This window comes from Oryctolagus cuniculus, chromosome 14 (assembly GCF_964237555.1).
Source record: "Oryctolagus cuniculus chromosome 14, mOryCun1.1, whole genome shotgun sequence".
NCBI classification, from domain to species: domain Eukaryota; kingdom Metazoa; phylum Chordata; class Mammalia; order Lagomorpha; family Leporidae; genus Oryctolagus; species Oryctolagus cuniculus.
In genome coordinates, this window is record NC_091445.1 from 89,794,150 (window position 1) to 89,818,620 (window position 24,471).

The window sequence follows — 24,471 nt, forward strand, 5'->3', positions numbered from 1 at the left end:
ATACAAATTTTAGGATCAACCTGTCAATAGCAATAAGAAAATCTCCTGGATATTTTGATCCAAAGTGCATTGAACATACAGATCACATTAAGGAGAGGTGATGTCTCAATATCAAGTCTTACAATTCATGAACATGGCATATCTTGCCACTACGTGGGTCCTGATTCTTTCTTTCATCACTGTTCTGTACTGTACTGCCATATAAAGATCCTGCATGTGTTTTGTTCAATGAACATCTAAATATTGCTGTGCTAATGAAAATAATATCATCCTTTAGTTTCCCAATTCCAAGTACTCATTGCTAATATATAAAATACACAGTTCTTTCTTGATTATTGATCTTGTATTGTATAATATCACTAAATTCATGTATTAGTTGTAGAATATCTTTTGTAGACTTTTTGAGATGTTCTCTCTAGATAATCATAAATCTAAAAATTTGGGCAGCTTTATTCCTTCCTTTCCACGTCATATGCCTTTTTCTTTTCCTTGTCTTTTTTTGCACTGGCTACAGTTTTGAGTATTATATCTATTAGAATTGGTGAAAAAATACTTTTTTCTTTGTTCTTGATACTAATAGAGGGGAAAGCATTTAATTTCAAATGTAATTTCATTTTCTACTTGTATACTGTTGAAACCAAAGTGGTTAATTAAAGGAGAATTACAAAACCATAATTACAGTGGGAAGCTATAACACATCTCATTTGGTTTTGGCAAATTAAGTTGGCAAAACTTTTTTAAAAAGACACCATTTAGCTGATGTGGGGTAGGCATTCTGTAGCAGTGGGTTAAGTTGCTATTTGTGATGCCCATAACGCACACTGGAACACCTGTTCAAGTCCTGGCAACCCCAATTCCAGTCCAGCTTCCTGCTGATGCATCCTGGTGGACAGTGCATCGTGGCTCAAGAGCTTGGCTTCTCTCACCCATGGGAGGTACAAATGAAGTTCAGGGCTTCTGGCTTCACCTGGCCCAACCCTAGCTGTTGCAGGCATTTGAGAAGTGAACCAGAGGATAGAAGATATCTCTCTCGCTTTCTGTCATTCTAATTTCAGATAGATGAAAAAAATAAATAAGTAAATATTTAAAAAACATTTAGACAATCAGTAAAATAATCCAAATAATTACATCTATCTACATGTATGTATAAAGCATATATGTCAATATAATATGCTTACACATAAGCATATATAAATACTATATAATATTTTTAGATTTATTTATGTAAAAAGAAAGGCTTCATATGTTTCACATATACCATTTTCAGGACATAATGATAATTCCCTCTCTCCTTTCCTCCTTCTTTTATTTTTAATTTTTGTGATAACATACTTTCAATTTTCTTAATTCTCCACTAAATAAAGGACTCAACAAGTAGAAAGTAGAAAGACTATTATTCCTCAGTATTATTCACAAGGACTATACACAATAATCAAATCTCAAGATGTCAGTTTCACTAATATATGTTATTATTGCACTCTATATATTAACTACCACAAATCAGAGAAAATGTGATATTTATCTTTTGGGGATTGGCTTATTTCACTAAGCATAATGATACAGGGCTTCATCCGTTATGTGGCTGCGTAGTGTTAAATCATGTATATATATCACAATTTCTCTATCTAATCATCAGTAGATCGACACAGGGATTGATTCCAAGTCTTAGCTGTTATGACTTCAGCTGCTATAATCATGGGGGTTCAGATAACACTTTCATGGGCTGATTTCATTTCCTGAGGATAAACTTCCAGCAGTGGGATGGCTGGCTCAGATGGTAGAGCAGTTTTCAGGTTCCTGAGGCATCTCCGTACTGTCTTCCCTAACAGGTGTACGAGGTTACATTCCCCTCGACAGGATGCCTTTTTCCCCACATCCTCAGTAGCCTTTGCTATCTCTGGATTTTCGGATGATGGCCATTCTTAGGTCAGATGAAGCCTCACTGTGGCTTTTATTTGCATTTCCTGATGGCTAGTGATCTTGAGCATCTTTCCATGTGTCTGTTGACCATTTGTATTTCATCTTGAAAAATGCCTGTTCATAACCTTACTCATTTCTTAACTGGATTATTTGTTTGGTAGTTGAGTTTTTTGAGCTCCTTATACATTCTGGATATTAATCCTTTATCAAATGTATAGCTTGCAAGTATTTTCTCCCCTTCTGTCAGTTGCCTCTTTGTTTTGTGAGCATTTCCTTGGCTGTGCAGAAGCTTCTTAGCTTGATGTCATCCCATTTATCTATTTTTGCTTTTATTGCCTGTGTTTCTGGGATCTTATCCAAGAAGTTCTTGCCTATGCCAATGCCGTGCAGTGTTTCCCCTATTTTTTCCTCTAGTAATGTGATGCTTTCAGGTCTTAGGTGTAGAGTCTTGAGGCATTGTGAGTTGATTTTTGTATAGGGTGTAAGGTAATGGTCTTGTTTCATGCTTCTGCATGCAGAGATCCAATTTTCCCAACACCATTTGTTGAAGATATTATCCTTTCTCCAAGAAGAGGTTTAAGCTCATTTGTCAGATTAGGGGGTTTCAGATGTGTAGATTAATTTCTAGGGTCTCTATCTCTAATCTGTTCCACTGATGCATATGCTGTATTATATAAATACAATCTTAACCTCAGGGAACCTTGTTTCTGAAGCACTGTCTCCCATCCAAGTACTAACCAGGCCCGACTCTGCTTAGCTTCTGAGATCAGATGTGATAGGGTGCATTCAGGGGGATATGGCCATAGACCTGTGTGATTCTCTCTAGACCAGGGCTGTAACTTTCTTCAAGACCTCTCTTGTGACAGAAGGAGGCACTCAGCCCTCCATGCTAAGGCAGAATAAGTTTCCAAAGGAAAGATTTCTATAGATAGGAAAACCAAACGCCTTCATGGCCAATGCTTCCATTAAAACACTGTCTATAGAAATGCCGGCCGGCGCCGTGGCTCAATAAGCTAATCCTCCACCTTGCGGCGCCGGCACACCGGGTTCTAGTCCCGGTCGGGGCGCCGGATTCTGTCCCGGTTGCCCCTCTTCCAGGCCAGCCCTCTGCTGTGGCCAGGGAGTGCAGTGGAGGATGGCCCAGGTGCTTGGGCCCTGCACCCCATGGGAGACCAGGAAAAGCACCTGGCTCCTGGCTCCTGCCATCGGATCAGCGCGGTGCGCCGGCTGCAGCGGCGGCCATTGGAGGGTGAACCAACGGCAAAAGGAAGACCTTTCTCTCTCTGTCTCTCTCTCTCACTGTCCACTCTGCCTGTCAAAAATTAAAAAAAAAAAAAAAAAAAAAAAAAAAAAAAAAAGAAATGCCACAGGTAGATATACACTTAACAGAAATGCAAACACATGTCTACCATGAGACATGTACAGGAATGATGTCAGCAACACAAATGCCAAAAAATTGTATGCAACTCATATGTCCATCTGTGGTAGGCAGAGTGAGGTAACTGGAAGACTTTCTTAAGGGGCAAAACTGAAAGGAGTGTCTCAAAACTCATAATCAAGATAAATAACATTTCAATGCAAAGTTTTTAAATCAAAATTAATTTAAAAAAAACAGGATGAACAAAATATCATCTATATTTTTTTCTATTTTAAAGTAGCCTCATATCCCTCTTAAGTCAGTACCTATACCTCCTTCTTCCAGGTAACGTGATTTCTAACTTCTGGTTTTGTATTGATATTTCTTATTTTCATTTTATTTGAAAGAAAGATAAAGAGAGATATTTCATTCTCTGGCTCATTCCTTAAATAGTTACATCAGCCTGGGCTGGGCCAAGACAAAACCAGGAGCCCAGAAAACCATCCAGTTTTCCCAAGTGGGTGGCAGAGACCCAAATGCTTGAGCTATCATACTCTGCCTCCCAGGATATGCATTAGCAGGAAACTGGATCAGAATTAGAGTAGTGGGACTCAAACCCGGCACTCCAATATGGGATGTAGGTGTCCCAAGCAGTGACTTCACCGCTGAGCCAAATGCCTGCCCAAGACATCAGTTTTTTTAAATGAAAGCAGAATCAATATTACTGATTGTTTCCTTTTGCCTCCGGGTCCCGTAGGACTCAACATGGAGCAGAGAGCAGAATGGGCAAGTAAATGGTGATACACCATAAATGTTGTACAACAATGATACAGTAAAATGAGTGAATCTCACAGACATGACGCTAAGTTAGAGGAACCATACTCAAAAGTGTAGGGAATGGCGATGAAATCTACACCAAGTTCAGAAACAGACAGAACTCGTCTAGGATATTAGGAGTCAGGACAGTGCTGCCTTTACAAGTTGGCTTGAGGATGCTCTGGGGCTCTGGGAATAGTCTATTTCTTGACTTACGTGTTACTTATATTTTATGCCTTCAGAGAATTCACCAACTTGTTCTTTATGATTCGTAAACTTAATATATATGTATATATATATATATATATATATACACACACACACACACTATGCTTCAATCAAATAACTTTTAAAAGGGCGGTCTTACTCAGAAGCTAAAAGGCAACTTAGAAGTAAGATGAATTCCCTGGAGGAGGAGGAAGAGAAGCAATCAGTGTTGTAGGAGGCAGCTTTTAAGGCACTACTTTATTCTGGGCTTCTGTCCTCGACTAACCCTAAGGCCAAAATAAGTAAAGTGAATTCTTCATTAGCAAGCATGGCTAGCACCCAGCGGGCACCATGTGTTCCACCCATTCAGAACACCGGGCTGTCAGGAGGTAGCCCTCCAGTAGACATGATTCACCAGGCATTCATTACCGTGGCTGGGGAGGGAACAAGACAGCCCAGATTTCACCCAACTCCCAAAGGAGCCTCTCCTCTAGAAACCAGACCCTGCCATATCAGATATGAAAAGACTTCCAAGCCACGGATGAGGCAACCATCCAGGAGACAGGCAGTCACTGGCCAGCTATGCCCACACCCCATGAGGCTGTCAGGGTGACCGGCACTGAAAGTGGCAGCCCTCCCATGGCCCACCACAGAAGTCATACGTTGTGTGGTGGGGCAGGAGCCACTGGAAGCTGGAGTCGACTATTTCAAATTGTGAATTACAACCAAACATGGTAAATTGTGGTCTTGTTTACTAAACAGGAGCAGAGTCTTTCCTGGCTACCAATGGTGCCAAGCCACACTGCCAAGCCTGCAGAGGTTTTTCAGTGGGAAAAGTCTGATGCTTTGGGTTATAACGGCCTCTAAGAAGGGAAAGGCAATAGGCACAGAGTAGTCAGCAGGTGTTCTCGGTTGTCCAGGGGACGTCAGCAATGCCATCACTAGTCTCCTTGAAAGACAAATGACCACCCAGGCACCCCTTTCCTCAACCCCTTCTTCTGCTTCCAAAGACATTTCCAAAAGCAACTGAAGGCTACAACATTGAAGGCCCTTGAAGACCCTATGCTGAATGAAATAGGCAATCACAAAAGGACAAACGCTGTGGGATCCCACTTACATGAGAAAGTCAAATTCACAGAGACAGAAAATAGAATGATGGTTGCCAAGGGCTGAGGAGGTGGGTAGACGGCATGAGGAGGTACTGTTTAACAGGTACAGGGGTTCTAGTTTATGAAGATAGAAAAAAACTCCCAGAAATGGCTGGTGGTGATGGTTGCACTGCAGTGTAAATGTTTTTAATGCCACTGAACTGTAAAAGGGTAAATTTCCTGTTCTGCATATTTATCACAATTGTTTCAGATGACTGAGCAAGTGACCTTCCCCACCACGTCCCCATTCACACAAGATGGGAAGCCATTTTGTTTCCCATCAGTTCTGCTCCTTGGGCTGTGTCCTGACACAGGTCGACCAGTAAGTTTATTCTAGTGTCTCCAGAATGTATACAGGGGCAAGTATAGGACTTTATTCCTCAGCCCTCTGCATCACATTCCTATCAGGGAGGTGAATAGGCTGGGAGAATTCTATTCAAAGATTGAGCCAAAATATAAAAGGCAAGGTTCAGAGAGAGCCCTGTACAAGAAGGCAGGGTGGGGGTGGTAGGTGGCCAGCCCTGAGGGTTTCTGAAGACTCCCTCCTTCTACTCCCTCTGTTTGTTTTTTCAGCCTTTGTCTCACTGGATATTTAGTCCTCAAAGTTGGGTTCCAGTCTCTTGCTCAATAAAAAAAAAAATCCTTAAGAAAGAAGCCCCAAACTCATTCCCTATGGAATTATAAAGTAAAAGTTTTCACTTGTTAATTCTAGGGGCATTGGCTCACCAATTTTATCTACACATGTCCCTAGGAGAAACTGAATGGTGGGATTTCATGGAGTAAATAAGAGGGACCGCAGGGCAGCAGGTACAAGGAGCTCTTTAGAATTTCCGGAAGGAGCATGTAATAGCCTTCAACTTCTCATCAGTTACAGGCAGCCTTGAGCCTGGCCTCTGGGAAGGTGCATTTCTCCTAGGGCCCACTCATGAATTCAGGAATTCTGGGAAAATAAATATAATTGCTACTTTTTTCTGCAGTCATCATATAAACACATCTTATTTAATCCTTACAACTGTCTCATAAGGAAGATAGAATATTATTCATATCTGACAAATATGGAAATTGAGCCCTGAAAGAGAAAGCAATTGACGAATGTTTTAAAGCCCATAAAAACACACATACAGACTTGGGGGAATGTTGATTTTCTGGTTTTTTGTTTGGTTAGTTTTACTTTTTACATTTTCACATTTCTCTTTACAACTTCCTCTCTTGGGTCCAAAATACCAGCACCCCAGGCAAAAGAGCATTGAAACCAAGTGCACGGTTCAGAGTTAGAGTCCACATTTGAATTCACGGCTACTAGTTGAACAATGTGTGTGTCCACACGCAACATCAAATCATGTGTCTGAAGGAGCACATATTACATGAGAATCAGCCTTATCCAACAAAAATCCTCAATGCAATAAAATTAATCATCATTCAAATAAAAGTCTTTCAAAAGCTGTCTTAAAATATAAATCAGAACTGAACACGATGCATCAATTCTACCTAGTTAGGTCTGCATCTCAAAAAAAGATGTTTGCAATCTGGATTATATCTGCCCCTTCACTGTTTATAATTCAGCAAGTATTCATTCAACAACAAATATATTTTAGGCCCTGCAATGGCATAGGAAACACGAAAGTTAATAAGAATCAGCCCTCATTCTCAATGAGTTCACAGTTCAGTAAAGGATATAATCACACAGCCAAGTAAACGAGTTGCATGATAAGTTACAATACAGAGATGGACACAAGACAATAGCTCAAGGCTGCCTGTCACAAATGACAAAGAAAAGGGTCTCCCAATATGAGTAGGAATGCACCAAGGGACAAAGAGAGGGAAACATTCCAAGCAGGAGGGAAGAGCATGTTCAAGGATACAGGGGCCTGCATGAATATGACACTCCAGGGCCGGCTCTCTGGTGTAGTGAATAAATCCACAGGCTGCAGTGCTGGCATCTCATATGGGAATCAGTTCAAGTCCTGGCTGCTCCACTTCCAATCCAGGTCCCTGCTAATGTACCTGGGAAAGCAGTGGAAGATGGCCCAAATCATTGGAACCCTGCACCCACGTGGGAGACTCAGAAGAAGCTCCAGGTTCTTGGCTTTGAATAGGCCCAGTCCTAGCTGCTGCAGGCACTTGGAGAGCAAACCAGTAGTTGGAAGACCTTTCTCTCTCTCTCTCTCTCTCTCTCTCTTTCTCTCCCTCTCCCTCTCCCTTTCCCTCTCTCTCTCTCCCACTCCTTCTCAGTCTCCCTCTCCCTGTCTCTCTGCCTCTGTAAATCTGCCTTTAAATAAATAAATAAATCTTTAAAAAATGACATTCCTAGGGTACAGCAAGTGGCTCACAGCCAGAAACGATGGGAGGGTCACATCAGGAGGCGGGACTGGTCCACTAGGCCAGGAGGGCCTTGTTGGTCTCTAAAGAGTTTGGATTTCACCCTGTAGGCAATACAAAGGCACTGAAGGTCCCCAGTAACATCACAATGCAATTTTTATGTCCCCAAAGATAACTTAATTCATTGTTGTGCAGAAAGTGGATTGGGGGCCCAGCACTGTGGCACAGTGGATAAATCTGCTACCTATAGTGCCAGCATCCCAGATGGGCATCGGTTCAAGTCCCAGCTGCTCCTCATCCGATCCAGCCTCTGCTATGGCCTGGGAAAGCAGTATAGATGGCCCAAGTCCTTGGGCCCCTGCACCCACATGGGAGACCCGGAAGAAGCTCCTGGCTCCTGGCTTTGGATCAGCACAGCTCCAGTCATTGCGGCCAACTGGGGTGTGAACCAGCGGATGGAAGATATCTCTCTCTCTCTCTCTCTCTCTCTCTCTCTCTGCCTCTCCTTCTCTCTGTGTGTAACTCTGACTTTCAAGTAAATAAATAAATCTTTAAAATAAAAAAGTGGATTGGAAGGAGATGGGATTGAAGAGACCCCATAAAGCTCCTACGGTCATTCAAGTGAGAGAATCTAGACTTGAACAACAGATTCAACAAACTTTGTCAGGGGCATTAGCCAGAATTTAATGAAGAAAGGGGTGTCATAGGGACATATTCAAAATGTTTACCAGTTTCCAGGCTCATTCATTAGCTAACTGTGCAGCAAAGGGACACCCCTGCTCCAGCGAGCCCGAGAGCTCGTCATGGACACTCACAGGTAATCAGTCCAAACCCCGTACGTGAAAGCCCCCTGCGGCGCTAAGGAGCCATGAGAAAGCAGCCCCCAGTGTCTGTGTTCTGTCTCCTCCTGCGGCTTCATCTCCCATCCCGGCCTCAGTCCACACAAGGACCTCTTAAGAGCTGCTCCTGCGGCACACTCTGCTGTCCAAGCCAACCCTCTGTGCGCAAATGCAGGCTGTGCCCGAGTCATTTATGTATGCGTGGGTACAGTCCTTTTCTTTAGACTACTAAAATATAATTCCAAGTAGCTTGTCATCATGGGGCAGCACATTTAAATAAAAAAAAAAACACACACACACAGTGAGACACAGTGAGAGCAGCTGGGCCTCTCAAGGCTCCTAAACCCCATAAATGTCCTTAATTGATCCGCAGGTCAAGTGCTGCCAGGCAGTCCACCTGGGCGAGCTGAAACACATCGCCTCGTGGCCTGCCTGCCCCAGCCCCAGCCATGCAGTTAGCCAAGCCTGTCAGCGATACCCTCTGGGCTCAAGTGTCTTTGGGACTAATTGCCTGCAGGTCATCGCACAGAGAGCAGAGTTATTCCCCCGACCTGAAGGAACATTTAGTTCCATGAATTTTCCATCACAGCTTTTCTCTCTCCTAAAGAAGCATTTGAATATTAGCTGCAACACTGTTCATGAAATCATCTTCGGTAATAATAGCAAAGAATTTCCAAGAGGATACAATCAAATTAAAATCCGTCTATATTATGGAATAATAGGTGACTCCTGTTCCGTAAGTGGATCTATGGGTAAGAAAGATGCTGGCTACGCAATGTTTTCTAGAACGCAGCCGTAGGGCATGGGCTTTGCTAGTGTACACCAATGTACCTCTACTCCTAGTGCCCAGACCAGAGCCTGGCACATCAAGCCACTCTTTAAACACCTGTTGATTGGAATAATATACAAAGAGGGGAAAGCCAATGACAGAGAGTGTGGTTCCATTTCTGTAAAAAGAAACTGGGTGGAGGGGTGGGGAAAGTCTGAAAGAATACAAATTCTAATGTTACCCATGGTTTTCTCCCGGTGGAGGGGTGGCTGGGCTTTTTCTTTTTTTAATTTTCATTTTTGTGTGTGTCTGATTTTTTAATTTTTTATTTTTATTAACATAAAGAGACCAGATTTCATGTATTTCATAGATGCAGTTCTATGAAGATAACCATGCTTCCCTCCCTTCCTCAAACTCCCTCCTTCTTTCCTTTCTTTTTTTTTTTTAATTTTTGCAAAGATATAACCTTCAATCCATTCTATAACCACAGGCTTAATTCAGCACTAACCATAATATTCAACAATTAAAAAGAAGGAACTCCACAGTTCCACTGGAGTATAAGGGCTAAAAACAACAATCATAACACAGATGCCCATTTCATTCCTGTACATTTTATTGTATTCTATACTAATTCCCACATATCAGAGAAAACATATGATATTTGTCTTTTAGGGACTGGCTTATTTCACTAACCACAGTGGTTTCCAGATGCAGTTTGTTTCAAAAGACAAGATTTCATTCTTTTTTATGGCTGAGTAATATTCCATAGTGTATATATATATCACTTTTTTTATCCAGTCATCAGTTGATGGACTCCTGGGCTGATTCCATCTCTCAGATATTGTGAACGGAGCTGCAATAAACATGGATGGGCCCTTTTACACTGTTCTTTGTTTGTTTGTTTTTCCTAAATGCATCACAAAGCACTATAGTAACAAGAACCAAAATATAAAAATGGGAGAAAACACCCCATTGAAAACTCAGTGCTTGGTTCCCAAGGTGACCTATGTACTCACTGTGTTTCCTGTGCCAGAATCCTATCACATTGGCTAGCTGTAATCCCAGGTATTACCCAGTGCACTGATTTGCACTGCCACTGCAGACCCTCTGTAGCCAGCATCTGGGACCTCCTGGCTTTGACCTCACTGTCATTGCAGGTTCCACCCGCTGCCTGCAGGAGCCCATTACTCATGGTAGAGCCCCATCCTAGCCCCTCATTACTGGGCTCTGTGAAAGCATCCAATTTCTCCCAAACAGGAAAGGGACACTTTCCTCCTCTCTTCACATAAACAGATCGCCCATGTTTGCCCTTGGCCTCCTCTCCTTACTACGCCAAGCATGCGAGTGTGAACACTTTTCACCCAGTTTCTCCACGGGCAATTTAAAAAGCACCCAAGACGTCACCTGCCGGGGCCTACCCCCAGTTAAACTGTGCCTGCCCTGGAAGAAACCAGGGCATGCGAAAACACTGACACTTTGTAAAAATCAGCTCGCATAAATTGCCTGGTAGCAAAGCGGGTGCTTAATCCTCTCCTGGCTGAGCTAATTGGCTGGGTTCACGGATGGTTTTACAGCCTCAGAAACCTTTCTCTGATTGCGAGAATAAGAGTTGCCAAATGATCTCTAACCGCAGCCCAGACGGCCAAGCGCCACCAACAGAATATTTGGGGAGAGCGCTATGTGAAAATGAATGCTCCTGTGGGGATAAGGATCCTTTTCTGTCTAGACTCCTGGTAACACCTGTTGCTCTCTCATGCTGCCCCAGTCCAGCTCCCCCTAGACAGCGGCGTGGCCAAGACAAACCGTGGCCACCTGACAGGCCTGGGGATGTGGCCACGTGTACAGCACATTCGGGGAGCCCAGACATCGCGTGGTCTGGCACAGCCTGTTGGGCCCTGACGGCTCTGCTGCCAGGTGTCAAGGAGCCATTTGCAGGGAGAGAGCAGACCTGGCAAGGCCACTGTCAGCGTGGCCAGGGAGGGGAGACGCCCTCCTGAGTGTGTTGTGGTTTGACTTCACCAGGCAAACCAGGATTAAGCAGCATTCGGGACCACATCCCTAGGAGGTTATCGACTTGACGCCCTCTGGTGACCGTGTTCCTTGGGGGTGGTCTTCCTGAATCTTTTGCTGCAGCCTTTACATCCCTCATCATGCCTGAGAAAGTGACATAGAATGACTTTCCCCTGCAACTCATTTCAACATAAATCTCTGTGCTAGGCACACAGAGCAATTCAGATCCATAATAGTGAGTGCCAGAACCCGGGAGGAAATCGCCAGTTCCCGGAAGCTTAGAGTGTGGCTCTTAAGAAGCCTTGGAGACAAGAGACTGAACCTGACCTGAACAGGGCTGCAGGTCAGACTTGAGACCACTGTGTTAAGGCAGGATTCCAAAAGAGCAGCCCTCAGAGGAAGGAAGAAACTAATCCATACCAAAAACCAGTGACAGGGGCCGGCACTGTGGTGCAGAAGGTGAACACCTTGGCCTGGCCTGAAGCGCCGGCATCCCATATGGGCACCAGTTCAAGACCTGGCTGCTCCACTTCCGATCCAGCTCTCTGCTGTGGCCTGGGATAGCAGTAGAAGATGGCCCAAGTCCTTGGGCCCCTGAACCCACGTTTGAGACCCGGAAGAAGCTCCTGGCTCCTGGCTTCGGGTCGGCGCAGCTCCGGCAGTTGTGGCCAACTGGGGAGTGAACCATCAGATGGAAGACCTCTCTCTGTCTTTCTCTCTTTCTGCCTCTCCTCTCTCTGTGTAACTCTGACTTTCAAATAAATAAAAATAAATCTTAAAAAAATCAGTGACAATAGTATGCAATTCAACCTAGATTCTTGACGGAACAGAAAAACTATTACACGTGTGTGTGTGTGTGTGTATGTGTGTATTTCCCAAAAACCTTTCTAAACCCAGATTCACATTCTTTGAAGCAAGCTTTCACACTACATATGTAACCTGAAAAATTAAAATTTAAATCTTCATTTATAACAGTCCTGAGTTAGTCATGCGAAAGCAAAGCAAATACTCTCTGGAGAAATACACTTTAAACTTAAACCTCAAAGAATTATCAAAGTTTCAAATACCAGTTCAAAATCAAAAATCATGAAGTACAAAAGGATGCAAGCTACCATGCCAGAAACAAAAAAACATAGATTCAGGACCTTGCAGATTTCAGTTATTATAATTATCACATGCAGAATATGAAATAAGTGTGTTTAATGCATTTAAGGAAAACTTTTAAAAGTTTGAGAGTATGGAAAAGAAAAAAGAAAGCTTGTCAAAATTAACAATTCAAATTAGGAAAAATAACAATATAGAACTTCTAGAAATACAAGAAAAGTTCAGTAATTGAAATTATAAGCTCACTTGCTAAGTTATACTATAAAACTGGAGAATGAATAAATTGGGAGATAGAAACCGAGCAACAAAAAGAAATCGCAATAGATATTAAAGATCTGGGTAGATTGAGGAGGTCCAACACATGTCCGATCTGAGATGAAGAGATAACAGAAATAATGAGATAGAAGCAACAGTGACCGGGACTTTCCAGAGGAAGAGCCGCAGACTCAGGAAGCCCAGGGAACACCAAGGAAGATAAGAAAGAAAGGGGGACAAACAACCTTAAATCCGCACTGTGTGAAACCGTAGAACAGCAAAACCAAAGGGATCTTTAAAACAACCAGAGAGGAAAAAACAGATTGGCTACAAATACTTTTCACTAGATTGACAGCCGGTGTCCCAGTAACAACTGTTTTCTCCGAAGTCTATAAAATGAAAGCTTAAAGTGCAGAGAAAATAAATGTTAATTTAATATTCTTTAGCAAATATTTACTTTAAAGAATAAGGATGAAATAAAGATTTTAAATAAAATTTGGAGAGTGTGCCCTCACTACAGGATCTCCTAAAGGACTTCCTTAAGAAAGAAAACAGTCTCAGAAAGCAGATCTTAGGTGGAAGAAGAAATAGTGACTAAAGAAATTGGTAAACAAGGGCCTACAGCTGAAGAAGCTCGAGTGTATGAATAACAACAAGTATGGTATCCGAGATCAAGCTGGAACTAAGGTCGTGCTAGCAAGAATTTATAACTAAAGGAAGGGAAGAGAATTGAAGTTCAGGCATTTTATTCAGTGTACAGGGGAATAAAGATACTAATTATTTTTAACTACCATTAAATGTATTTTAAAATGTATAATGTAACTATAAAAATAATCGAAGTACATCTAGAGTATATAATTTCCAAACAAGTGTGGAAAAATTTGGCAACTCATGTTAAAATCAAAGACAATGAAGGGTAAATAACCACTGGCAAAGGCGGGGAGGTGTGACAAATGAGCTTAAATCAAGCAGTAATCATGATTTGTGAACAGATGAAATTCACCAATTAAAAGTAAAGATTGTCAGTTTTCAATCCAGCTACATGCTAACTATAAGAAACAGAAAAACATAAGGATGCAAACACATTGAAGGTACAAAGCTGAAATAAACAAAGTCAATACTAATTAAAAGAAAGCTGAGATTGTCATATTCATACCAGACAGAATACATTTCAAGGCAAAAGAAAGTTATGATTTAGAAACTAAAAAGATCCTCGCACATTGACACACAATTCTATTCACTTGCAGGTATACAATTATGAACCGACAGATCCCTAAAGTAGGGCTGCGAAATTATAAGGCAAAGAAGAGAGAAGTGCAGCTCCGTGTTGTAATGACAGGGATATGCTCTGAGAAACGTGTTCTTGGGCAACTTCATTACCGTTCAAGCATCACGGAGCTCACTTACACAGATCTATAGCGTAGTGCCTAGTGCGTGCTTACACTGTGACAAAGTCTAAGCTACAAACCTGTGCAGGATGTTACCGTCCAAGATCCTGTAGCCAGTGCTTACACAATAGTATTCGTGTACCAAAACATCTCAAAACATAGAAAAAGTACAGTAAAATTGTGGTATAAAAGATAAAAATGGTACACTTGCCATAGGCCACTTAACATGAATGGAGTTGTAGCACTGACACCTACCCTGGGAGAGTCAGCGCGTGAGGAGTAAGTGATTAAGTGACTCCGAAAGCTGCTCACCACTATCGACTTCATAAACGTGAGACACTCAGGCTACACTAATGATTTTATTTTTTTCTTTCATCAATAATAAGTTAACCTGAGCCTACTATAACATTTTAACTCTATAAACTTTTAATTTTTTTAACTTTTTTATTCTTTTGTAATAATACTTAGCTTAAAACACATCATAGAGCTATACAAAAATATCTTCTTGGGGTTCACATTGTGGCGCAGTGGGTTAAGCTACCTCCTGTGATGCCGGCATCCAATATGAGCACCAGTTTCAGTCCCAGCTGCTCCACTTCCAATACCAGCTCCCTGCTAATGTGCCTGGGAAAGCAGCAGAAGATGGCTCCTGCTACCCAGGTGGGCTTCAGCCTACCTAGCTCTGGCCATGTGGTTATTTGAGGAGTGAACCAGTCAATGGAAAATCAGTCTCTCTCTCTCTCTCTCTCTCTCTCTCTCTCTTTCTCCCTCTCTGTAACTCTTTCAAATAAGTAAATAAACCTTTTAAAAAATATCTTTTGCAGTGTTTCAGTTTGGGTTGGCTTTTTTATATTTAAACTTTGTTGTTAGAAACTAAGATACAAACACATACATTAGCCCGAGCCTGTGCAGGGTCAGGATCTGCAATGCCAGTCTTCCCTCTCCACATCTTGTCCCACTAGAAGGTCTTCGGGGCAAAAGCCCGCATGGAGCTGTTTATAGCTAAAGGAAGGGCAGTGGGCTGAAGCTGAGGCACTTAATCTCTTATACAGGAGAAGAAAAATATGAATCACTTTTAGGCATTATTAAATATATTTTAAAATATTTAGGGTATTGAAATACACATAGAGAATATCTAGTGTGCAAAAACTTTACAGCAGTTCCTTCTAGATGCCTCCTGAAGGGCCTGCCAAAGGCTGTTTTACAGTTCAGATTTTCATGTACGTAGAAAGAGTGTTCTCTAAAATAACAATATTAATACGGCACAGTAAATATCTAAACTGGTAAGTTTTATATATTACCATTAATAAGTATTATGCTCTCTATATAACTGCATGTGCTATACTTCTGTGCAGTAGGTTTGGCTAGAACAGCACCACTACAAACACATGAAAAATGGACTGCACTGTGACAGAAGCATCACGGCACAGTGCATGACTGTATAACAAATTGACAAATTCACCATCAAAGAGGAGAGTTTTAACACACCCCTCTTGGTGATTAATACACCAAACAGGCAAAATATCACTGAGGTTACATGGATTTTCTAACCCAATGTCTATCTGTACGTCTCATTGGTATGTATTCCTGTACCAGGACCAGAAAGCCAAAATCCACACTTCCAAAGCTTATTTACCAAGCTCAGTTTTCCTGGGATGGTCTTGGTCTAAGCCCACTGCCCTGGCATAAACATTAACAGCTCTCTCCTTCACCTTCAAAGGAGTCCAGTGGAGATAATTAAATGTTATTGTGGCTCCAATATATGAAAATACTGTAGACACAAAAGCTTTATGTAAGTGTGCTACAGTGGTGACTCAAACACCTAAAGTCACAATACCTTCAGGGGTGTAATTTTTCTAAACAAGTGAACAACTCCCCTGAACAGACTAAACTACAGTCTTCCCCTGCATTGGCATGATGGTGACATTCCTGGAAAATTCTGTGTAGATTAAAAATGTGCAAAAAGTATCTGGCATTCATATGTAGAAAAGGAGATTAGCCTGGACTCAGATTTTTCACTTTTTTTCCTGCCTTCAGGAAGAAAAATACTAAATTTGAAAAGTAAAGACATTACACGTGAATTAGAACATGGTTAAAAATTGATTTAAATATTTCTTTGGGAAACAGGACACCACCCTTCCATCCAATTAAGAAATACTTTTATACTCCAGTGGTCTTTTTTTAACACTTATCGTGCATTAATTCACAGGGCATGGGTTCCAGAAGCTCAGGCTCCTTCCCACTGGTTCTGACAACGTGCGCCAGGCTGGCGTTTCGGTTGTACCCAGGTACCTTTTCCCATGGCTTCCTTCTTCTGATCATTTTTCTTCACACATTTCAGGAAGCTATCTTGACTCTTAGAGTGCTTAATATGCTCAATATACACATTAATTCTCTCAGCAAGAATCCTGCCCTTAAAACTTGTTTGCTTACCACAATGCCATCAGCATGCTGGGTAACACTGTGGATTTGCAGTTTTGCCATGGTAACCTTTACAGGCGTTTCTTTTTGAAGAGTACCCACTCACTGGACATCTACAATGTCTCCTTTCGTGCAGATGCGTTTGTATGTGACCAAAGGACCAGTTCCATGCTTTCTAACGGCCTAGAAAACACGGACCAGGTGCCTCTCCTCCTTCCCTTCATGTCTGAAATTTTGGCAAATTACTGGAAGATGGGAGTTCTGGCCTTCCGGCCAAAAGGGTGAACTCAGATTTTTCTAAACAGATTTTCCACCTAACAGAAGAACTGAGACACTTTAGCAAGCCGTGGACAACGTGGGCCAATTCTCACTGTGTGAGGCAGTCCTAAACCATGAAGAATATTAAGCCTTTACCATTGCTTGGCCACCGACTGCCAGCTGTTCAACCTCCAGTTATTTTAACAAAATCAGAATACCTGGTAGCTTTGATCTGGTTCAGAACCATTGGATGCCTAGGCACGGGCTGTTAAGAAGACATTCACATAACAAGTACAAACTAAGAATCTGCCTGGGCTCTGAGACCCTTCACTAAAAACTGTTTTCCTATAAACAAGCTGTCTCTGATACAGACTCAGAGTGTGTGTGTGGTTGGTTTGGCTCATCTGCAAGTAGAATTTTTTTTCACATTTTTTGGGGGACAGGCAGAGTTAGTGAGAGAGAGAGAGAGATTGAGAGAAAGGTCTTCCTTCCATTGGTTCACCCCCAAATGGCTGCTACAGCCAGCACACTGCACTGATCCGAAGCCAGGAGCCAGGTGCTTCTCCTGGTCTCCCATGCGGGTGCAGGGCCCAAGGACCTGGGCCATCCTCCACTGCACTCCCGGGCCACAGCAGAGAGCTGGACTGGAAGAGGAGCAACCGGGACAGAATCCGGCGCCCCAACCAGCTCTAGAACCCGGGGTGCCGGCGCTGCAGGTGGAGGACTAGCCAAGTGAGCCGTGGCGCCAGCCACAAGTAGAATTTGACAAGGGGCCCATGTGCCACCCAGGCAAGGTTCTTAGGGGCTTATGCTCAAGCACAAGGGAGACAACAGGTAGGAAAGGGTTCCCCTGAGTGGCTTGCCCTGGGGAGCTGACCAGGTGTTTCTATCAGGTAGGGAGGGGGGACAGCTCCCCTCTGGCACGTGGCATCTTGATTTGCAGCCAGCCTGGTGCTCCATGCAGACAGCAGGCGTTTCTCTTGCAGACAACATATTCAAACTGGTGGTACTGCCCACCACCACCCCCAGGAAGATCACACAGAGGTCAGACAGGGCTGCCCTGGGCAGACACAGGCAGGCAGGAGGCGGTCTTTTGTGGTTGCGGTGTGGACTTCCTTGCTCCTGATTGGTTTGCGTCTGGAGATGGATACATAGCTGGACAGTAGATGGATGTGTGTGAGATTGGGAGAGCCTTGGCTTAGCGAGTCCTGTTTCCATTCTGGCCCACCTCGGCGCAGCTCCAGAGTAAAGGTTGGGAGCGTGTTTCCTTGACGTGCTCGCCTCATTGTGGATTGCTTTAGGTTTTGCTGTTGCTTGGTTTTGGCAGGTGGAGTGACATGTGTTTTGGGAGGGATCTGCTTTGTTTCCTCGCTTTCTGGCACTACAGTGTGCTCCAGGGTCATCTTGTACACGGGTATTTTAAAGACTGTGTGAAAGTGGCAGGCTTTTAGCCTAGTGGTTAAGATGCCCAGGTCCTGCACTGGAGGACCGGGATTTGATACCTGGCTCCAGTTCCTGACTTCACCTTCCTACTAATGCAGACTTGGAGGAACCAGTGATGGTCCAAGTATTCATGTCCCTGTCACCCATGTGGAAGACCCAGACTGAGTTCCCAGCAGATGGGATCTCTCTCTCTCTCTCTCTCAGTCTCTCTCCTTCTCTCTCCCTCTCCCTGTCTCTCTCCCTCTCCCTCTCTCTCCCCCTACCCCAGTGTGTGTGTGTGTGTGTGTGTGTGTCTGATTCTCAAATAAATTTTAAAAGCAAGTTCAGGGGCCAGCACTGTGGCGTAGCAGGTAAAGCTGCCTTCTGCAGTGCCAGCATCCCATGTGGGCACTGGTTCAAGTCCCAGCTGCTCCTCTTCCCAATCAGCTCTCTGCTATGGCCTGGGAAAGCAGTGGAAGATGGCCCAAGTCCTTGGGCCCCTGCACCCACATGGGAGACCTGGAAGAAGCTCCTGGCTCCTGGCTTCGGATCGGAGCAGCTCCTGCCATTGTGGCCATCTAGGGAGTGAACCAGCAGATGGAAGACCTCTCTCTCTCTGTCTCTCCCTCGCTCTGTTAACTCTTTCAAATAAATAAAAATAAATCTTAAGAAAATCACTCAGGAAGTCAGGAGATCCCAGATGGAATGCAGAATGTGATGGCACAGTGCAGCTGCATTACAAGTTTGTGACACAACTTCATTGAGTGGAGTGGAGGAGAAAGGTGCTGACACAGGTAACTCTGGAAATGAGTGGAGTGTGCAGAGCTAAAGGCAAAGGAAGACATACACAGGCATTGCACTCCAGTTAATAAAGTTCTTTCCCATGGGGGCATGGGTTAGCAGTTAGGAAACCACAACACCAGCCCCCACCTAACTGATTTTTTAATTTGAATACATTAAAGTTCACTCTTTCCAACCTACATTTTTATGCTTTTTGACAAATATGTGTTTGTCATCACCAGTACACCATCATAGCATTCTATAGAATAGTTTCACTACTCGGGAAAAAATCCTCAGGTGGGACGTGAGGCACAGTGGCCAAGTTGATGACTGGCACACTTGCATCCCAAATCAGAGTGCCTGGCTGACGCCCCAGCCCCACCTGTGATTCCAGGTAGGAAGCTGGAATGTTTTCTGACATGCGCACCACACCAGGCAGCAGGTGATGGCGCAAGGGTTTGGGTCCCTGCCACCCATATGGAAGACTTAGGTTGAGATCACAGGTCCTGCCTTCAGCTTGGCCCAACCCTGGCTGTTACAAATAAAATTAAAATAAATGAACGCATACATTTTTAAAAGAAAAAAATCCTCTGTGCCTCACCTACCCAACCCTACCTCCTAACCCGCTGACTTCCGGGCCCCCGCTGATCATTTTACCCTCTCAGTAGTTTTGCCTTTTCCAGAATGTCACAGAATAAGGATCATAGTGTAGCAGACTTTTCAGACGGTTTCTTTCATTTAAGATTCATGCATGACTTTTTGTAACTTGATAACATTTCTTTTTATTGCTGAATAACATCTCATTGTTTTGTTATACTGCAGTCTGTTTATCCATTCACCTAGCAAAGGACATCTTGGTTATTTCCAGGTTATGGTGATTATGAATAAAACTGTCATGTGCAAGTTTTTGTATGGGCACAGTTTCTAGATCAGTTGTGTAAATACCTAGAAACAGGCATATTGGGTCATATTGCAAGACTATGATTAGGTTTGTAAGAAATTATCATCCTGTCTCTCAAAATGGCTGTATCATGTGGTGTCATTTATCTTTCCAAAGTGGCTAGGTTCTTGCCAGCAACTGATGTTGTTAGTTCTTTGGATTTTGCCTGTTCTAATAGGTGTGGAATGATATCTCATTGCTTTCATTTGCAATTCCCTAATGACAAATGATGTTTACCATCTTTTCATATGCTTATTTGCCATCTGTACATCCTTTTTTGATGAGGTGTCTGTTCGGATATTTTTTTCCATTTTTAATTGGGTTGTTTGCTTTCATATTGTTGGATTTTAACAGTTCTTTTATATATCTTGCATACAAATCCTTTATCTGATACATATATTGCAACGCATGTGTTTTATCATGTGTGTGTTCTGCTAGTCTGGAAATTTTCATTCTCTACATAATATCTTTCACAAAACAGAGCTACTGATTTTTTAGAAGTTCAATTTATTAGCATTTTTTTCTTTCATGGATTATGCTTTGAATGTTAGATCTTTTTTTAGATTAATTTTATTTATTTGAAAGGCAGCGTTACAGAGAAAGAGAGAGAGGGAAGATAAAGTGATCTTCCATCCACTGGTTTACTCCTGAAAAGGCCACAATGGCCAGGCCTGGGCCAGGCCAAGGCCAAGAGCCAGGAGACTCATCCAGGTCTCCCATGTGGGTGCAGGGGCAAAAACACTTGGGCCATCTACCACCAACTTCTCAGGCTCATTATCAGAGAGCTGGATTGGAAATAGAGCAGCTGGGACTTAAACCGGCGCCCACTGCAGGTCTTTTTTTGCTTTCGCCGGCATCGCAGGCAGCTGCTTAACCTGTGATGCCACGACACTGGTCCCTGATGTTGTATCATTAACTCATAGGCAAACAAAAGAGCATCCAGGCTTTTTCCTTTTTTTCTAGGATTTTCACAGTTCTGCACTTTACACTTAGATATATGACCTATTTTGAGTTACTTTCTTGTGAAAAGTATAAAGTATATGTGCAAATTCAGTTTTTGCATATGGATATTGATATTTGCTCCAGCACCATTAATTGGAAAGATTATCCTTCCTCCAATTAATTGCCTTTGTTCCTTGGTCCAGTATCAATCTACTGTATAGGAGCTGACATATTTCTGGGCTCTAATCAACTCCATTGAACTCCATGTCTTATTCTTCAGTACTGTGTTGACTATTCCATATAAACTTTAGAATCAGTTTGTCAATATCTACAAAATAACTTATCAGGATTTTTGAGAGTGCTTTGAGTCTATTGATCTGGTTGGGAAAACCTGATGTATTAACAATATTGAATCCACCAATCTATGAACACAAAATATTTCTCCACTTATTTAAGTCTCCTTTGGTTTTCAATCAGAGTTTTGCATTTTCTGAACACAGTCAATATATACACTTTGTTATATTTATGCTTAAGTATTTGTTTTTGTTGATTTTTAATTTTAATTTTTTTATTTCAAATTCAAATGGTTTCTGCAAATATAAGAGTGCAAGACCCTTAAGACAAAGTATTTTCAATTTCTCCCTCCTATCCTTCATGACACTGCTGTCATTCATATACCTATCTATGCTGTCATCACCCAGTCATTGTTTCTACTAACACTTTCACGTAAGTGAGTATCTTTCAGGTCAATTAAGAATAAAATTTTAAGTGGCTGGAGCTATGGCACAGCAAGTTAAAGCCACAGCCTGCAGCACCAGCATCCCATATAGATGTGGGTTCAATTCCTGGCTGTTCCTCTTCCAGGCCAGCTCCCTACTAGTGTTCCCGGGAAAACAGCAGAGGATGGCCCAAATTCTTGGGCCCCTGAACCCATGTGGGAGACCCAGAAGAAGCTCCTGGATCCTGGCTTCAGCCTGGCCAAGCCCAGGTCTTTGTGGTCATTTGGGGAGTGGACCAGCAGATTGAAGGTCTCTCTCTCTCTCGGTGTCTCCTCTCTCTGTGTAACTCTAGCTCTTCAATTAAAATAAATAAGCCTTTAAAAAAAGAATAAAATTTTGAAAATTATCTTTATTCCTTTCTAACAATCTTTCTTTATATAGATCTGAGTTTTTTAACTATAACATTTTCATTCTGCCTAAAGAATTTTTTTTACTTTTCTTAACAAGGATTTCCTGATGATCATAACATCCCTTGTTTATCAAAAATGTCTTCATTTCTTCTTCATTTTTGGAGGGTAAGTTCAATGAATTTGAAATTCCAAGTTGGAGGATTTTTTTTTTCCTTTCAACACATAGAGCTATTTCATTCCTCTCTCTTCTTGCTTGCACTGCTTCTGATAAGAAGTCCAAGGTAGTTTTTACTCTGTGTCTTTATTGGTGAGATCTGTTTGTCCTCTGGCTTATTTCAAGATTTTATCTTTTTCTTTTGTGTTCTACAGTTTACATATGATATACCAAGCAGGTATTTGTCCTATTTAGGGTTTACTGGGCTTCCTGGATCTCTTCATTGGTGTCTGTTAATAATTTTGGAAAGTTTGGGGCCCTTACTTAAATATTTCTTCTGTATTCTCTTACCCCCTAAATATTTCAATTACACGTGTTATGTCTTTGGATATTTTTGAGGTTATCGTCCTTTTTTATATCAAAATCAATATGTGATTATTGAATAAAACACAAATAAGAAAAAGCGGGAAAATACAATGACTTGTAATCCCACTGCTTGAGAAAAGAACTGTTAATATGGATTATATTTTTCTTCAGCATTTTCCCTAGTTATTTTATTTTCTTTTTGTTTTATGTTTTCCTCTTTTATTTTTTATTTTATTTAAGGTATATAGATTTCAAGTATTTCATATATACAGATTTAGGAACACAGTGATACTTCCCACCCCAACTTCCTTCCAGCCCACACTTTCACCCTTCCTCCTCCTTTGTCTCTTATTCCCTCTCTTAATTTTTACAATGATCTACTTTCAGTTTACTTTATGCTCATAAGGTTGACCCTACACCAAGTAAAGTGTTCAATGAATAGTAAGAAGAAAAAAACACTGTTCAACAGTAAAGACAACCAACTAATGTTGGTAGCTATTATGAGTGGGATTGATTTTCTAAGTTCTTTCTCAGTCATGGAATTGTCTGTGTATACCAAGGCTACTGATTTTTTGTGTGTTAATTTTATATTCTGCCACTTTATCAAACTCTTTTATAAAGAGTTCCAAAAGTCTCTTAGTGGAGTCTTTTGGTTCCCCTATATATAGAATCATGTCATCTACAAATAGGGATAATTTGACTCCCTCCTTTCCAATTTGTATCTCTTTGATTTCTTTTTCTTGTCTAATGGGTCTGACTAAAACTTTCATGACTATATTGACTAGCAATGGTGACAGTGGGCATCCTTGTCAGGTTCTGGATCTCACTCGGAATGCTTCCAACTTTTCCCCATTCAATAAGATGTTGGCTATGGGTTTGTCATAAATTGCCTTGATTGTGGTTGAGGAATGTTCTTTCTATACCCAATTTGCTTAAGGTTTTTATCATGAATGGATGTTGTATTTTATCAAATGCTTTCTCTAATTCTGCTGAGATAATCACGTTTTTTTCTTCAGTTTGTTAATGTAATGTATCGCATTGATTGATTTGTGAATGTTGAACCATCCCTACATACCAGGGATAAATCCCACTTGGTCTGGGTGAATTATATTTCCGATGTGTTGTTGGATTCTATTCGCTAGTATTGTGTTGAGGATTTTTTCATCTATGTTCATCAGGGATATTGCTCTATCATTCTCTCTCTGCTGTTTTTCTTTCTGGTTTAGGAATTAAGGTGATGCTAGCCACATAGAAGAATTCTGGGAGGATTCCCTCCCTTTCAATTGTTTTGAATTAGCTCTTTGGAATTGGAATTCGAATTCAAATTAATTCTTTAAAAGTCTGATAGAATTCAGCAGAGAAGCCATCTGGTCCTGAGCTTTTCTTTGTTGGAAGGGCATTACTGATTCAATCTCTTTCTTTGTTAATGGTCTGTTTAGGTTTTCTATGTCTTCATGACTCAATTTTGGTAGATTGTCTGTGTCCAGGAATCTTCTTCTAGATCTTTCTTCTAGATTTTTCCAATTTGTTAGCATATGGCCATTTGTAGTAATTCTTTATGATTCTCTTTATTTTTTGTGATATCCATTGTTACATTTCCTTTTTCAACGCTGATTTTATTGATTTGGGTCTCCTCTTTTTTTTTGGTTAGTTGGGACAATGGTGTAAATTTAACCAAGAATGATAAAGATCTCTACATATAAATAGCAAAACATTAAAGAAATAAATGGAACAAAACACAAAAAAATGGAAAAATCTTCCTCATTCATGGATTGTAAGAACCAATATCATCAAAATGTCCATACTATGGAAAACAGTTTACAGAATCAATGTGATCCCAGTCAAAATACCAACAATATTCTTCTCAAATCTAGAAAAAAGTGATGCTAAAATTCATAGGGAACCACAAGAGACCTCAAAGATTTGT